Source organism: Carlito syrichta, unplaced genomic scaffold (genome assembly GCF_000164805.1).
Source record: "Carlito syrichta isolate Samal-C Ts95f unplaced genomic scaffold, Tarsius_syrichta-2.0.1 Scaffold313533, whole genome shotgun sequence".
Taxonomy (NCBI): Eukaryota; Metazoa; Chordata; class Mammalia; order Primates; family Tarsiidae; genus Carlito; species Carlito syrichta.
In genome coordinates this window covers 39,641-43,095 of record NW_007257629.1, presented here as the reverse complement: position 1 = coordinate 43,095, position 3,455 = coordinate 39,641, and the positions used below count along the sequence as shown (strand labels likewise).

Sequence of the window (3,455 nt, the reverse complement as noted above, 5' to 3'; positions counted from 1 at the left end):
GGCTCGGTGTCTTAGCCTGTAATCCCGCGCCTTTGGGAGGCTGAGGTGAGTGGATTGCCTGAGCCCGCCGGTTCGAGACCCGCCTGGGCAGCGAGACCTCATCTCTACAATAAATCAAAAAATCAGCCGGGCGTGGTAGCGCATGCCTGTAATTCCGGCTACTCGGAAGGCTGAGGTGGAAGGATCGCCGGAGCCCAGCAGGTCGAGGCTGCGGTGGCCGGGAGCGGCCACTGCACTCCAGTCTGGGCGACAGAGTGAGACTCCAACTCAAAAAAAAAAAAAGTTTGTTGAAATAATAATAGCAACAGTGTATTTGGTTACAAGGGATGGAAGGGGAAATATTGGAACAATCTGTTATAAGGCATTTGCACTACCCATGAAGCATAATAGTGTTATTTAAAAGTGGAATTAGAATTAAAATAGTTATAAATGTATATTGCAGACTCTAGGGCAACCACTCTTTTTATTTACTTATTTTTCTGAGTTAAGATATTTATTAGTGTTTATACAATCAAGCTGCAACTACTAATTCAAAAATAGGAGGGTTTTCCCCCCAGTAAGAGTGCGTTCTTTAGCAGGACTGTACTGGAGTAAGAATTCCATACAAACAGAATACATGCCTTAACACAAAAAAAGCAAGGAAGGAATATTGCACATGACACAGAATATTCAGGTAGTTCAACCGAGTTACCTCTCCACCACATTTGTTTTCCATATTTCTTATAAGCATTGCAGTCAGTTCTGCACATGGTGACTCAATGCGGTTTGTGCATCTGGCAATGTGAACACAACACGTGATACAGCCTTCAATTCCAAGAGCCAAGGGACTTGGACTACTGTCTGCTTTTCGATGTTTCAACTGACCCCATGGAAGCCAGTTTCCATGGCCTCATGGAAGCCAGTGCCTTTGGTTGCCGACGTTTTGAATATCAGCCACTATCGGTTCTTCAAGGCAGGTAACCCAAGTGAATTTGCCATCTCTGAGGGAGTCATGGCCAGTTCTATGTCCTGTTTATTTGCAGACACCACTAAAATGGCTTTCCTCAGGTCTTCTTCCTCCAACATGGCTACTAACTCTGATGTGGAAATGCCAGTTCGGTCTCAGTCACAACTGTCTACCACATAAATAACTGCATCTATGTTTGAATGGTAACATCTCCAGTATGGCCTGATACTTGTCTGTCCTCCTAAATCCCAGACTTGGAACTTAAGATTTTGGGATGTCACCATCTCTGCATTAAATCCGATGGTAGGGACAGCAGTCATGACTTCTCCAATTTGTAATCTGTACAATATTGTGGTTTTTCCTGCTTCGTCTGATCCCAAAATTAAAATCCTCATTTCCGGAGTTCCAAACAAACTGGAAAAAATACTTCAGAAAAAGCCACTCATGGTAAGCCTGGTCCGCCCTCACCAACCCTCCGAGACAGCCCCAGCATCACAGAGTTCCCAGCGGGCCTGCGCCTCCACCCTGGCTCAACCCTGATAGCTGCAGCTCTGGCAAGACCTGTCCTCCGGCAGCTTCACATTGGCCTCCCGGCGGGCGGGGTTAGTCAGCTGCGACTCACTCTTACTTTTTAAATGGGCAATTTGAAGAATCATTTCTCTGAAGAAGATATACAAATGGTAAATAAGCACACGCAAAGATGTTTAGTACCTTATCCATTAGACAAACACACTAGGTGACTGTAATGAAAAACATAATTAGGGCTGGGCTCAGTAGCCTGTAATCCTAGCACTTTGGGAGGCCAAGGCGAGGGGATTGCCTGAGTGCACGGGTTCAAGACCAGCCCAGGCAACTTGGCCAAACTTTGTCTCTACAATAAATCAAAAGTTAGCTGAGCGTGGTAGCACGCACCTGTAGTTCTGGCTACTTGGAAGGCTGAGACGGAAGGATCGCTGGAGCCCAGCAAGCCACACTGGGGTGGCCTTGAATGTGCCACTGCACTCCAGCCTGGGCGACAGAGTGAGACTCCAACTCAAAAAAAGAAAAGAAAAGAAAAAGATAATTAAGTGTTGACGTGAATGTGGAGGAATTAGAACTGGCCTACACTGACGGTAGGCATGTAAAATGGCATAATCACTTGGAAAACAATCTGGCAGTTCCTCAAAAAGTTAAACACATTTATGACGTGACCAAGTAATTCCATTCCTGGGCCACCTCCCAAGGGAAATGGGAGCATATGTCCAACAGTGTGGCAGAATTTTATAGAGAGAGTTGGGACACCGAGACCAGGAAGCAGTTTCATTCATGCCGCTTCACCGGCTCAGCGGATTCACATCCAGAGGCTGAGCCCCGAGCTCAGGGGGGGATTGCCTGTTATACATTTTTCGCTTCTTTGTCCCCCCGATAAGCCTCACATATTAGTGACATACAGGCTAATTGGGTATCTCACAGCTCAAAGTTGCACACTACAGATTGGGGGCTACATTCCTTTCTAACATAAATCTTCCAAGAAAATTCTTATCTTATGGTGCTTATGGTGCTAGAAGGACTCTTTCATTATTCTGGGAAGGCTTTTATCTTACTGCACAAACAGGGCCCCTACTCTATCCTAGGAAGTCCTTCATCTTATTAGGCTTGGGGGGAAGGGCTCCCTGCCTCATATGGGATGTTCTTAGTAGCATTGTTCATAATAGCCAATTTATTTAAAAAAAGAGAGATAGAGTCTTGCTATAGTTAGTGTCCAGGCTGGAGTGCAGTGGGTATTCATAGGTGTGATCATAGCATACTACAGCCTTGAAATTTTTTTGTTTGTTTGTTTGTTTGTTTGTTTTGAGTCAGAATCTCACTCTGTCGCCCAGGCTGGAGTGCAGTGGCACATTCATGGCCACTCCAGCGTCAACCTGCTGGGTTCAGGTGATCCTTCTGTCTCAGCCTTCCAAGTAGCTGGAACTACAGGTGCATGCTAATATGCCTGGCTAATTTTTTTTTTAATTGTTGAGACGAGATCTCACCAAGTTGCCCAGGCTGGTATCGAACCCCTGGGCTCAGGCAATCCTCTTGTCTCGGTCTCCCAAAGTGCTGGGATTAGAGACTTGAGCCACTGCACCCAGCCAGCCTCAAAATCTTAGGTTCAAGTTATCTTCCTGCCTCAGTCTACTGAGTAGCTGGGTCTACAGACATGTACCACTTTACCTGGCTACCAAAAAATTTAAGAAAATCTTAGATAATGGACCAGAAGCTATAGTGGCCACACATAGTAAAGAATACTATTTTGTTTTTGTTTTTTTAGTTGGAGTCTCACTCTGTCACCCAGGCTGGAGTGTAGTAGGACACTCATGGCCACCACAGCCTTGACCCACTGGGCTCAGGAAATCCTTCCACCTTAGCCTTCCAGGTAGCTGGAACAACACCTGGCTAACTTTTTGATTTATTGTAGAGACGAGGTCTCGCCAAGTTGTCCAGGCTGGTCACAAACCCCTGGACTCAGGCAATCCTCTCACCTCAGCCT

At 45.9% G+C, this 3,455-nt stretch overlaps 1 pseudogene; it reads right to left on the bottom strand.

The window, feature by feature from the left end:
• Window positions 1–855: 855 nt before the first annotated feature.
• Window positions 856–1,392, bottom strand: LOC103273102 (annotated as a pseudogene).
• Window positions 1,393–3,455: the final 2,063 nt, after the last annotated feature.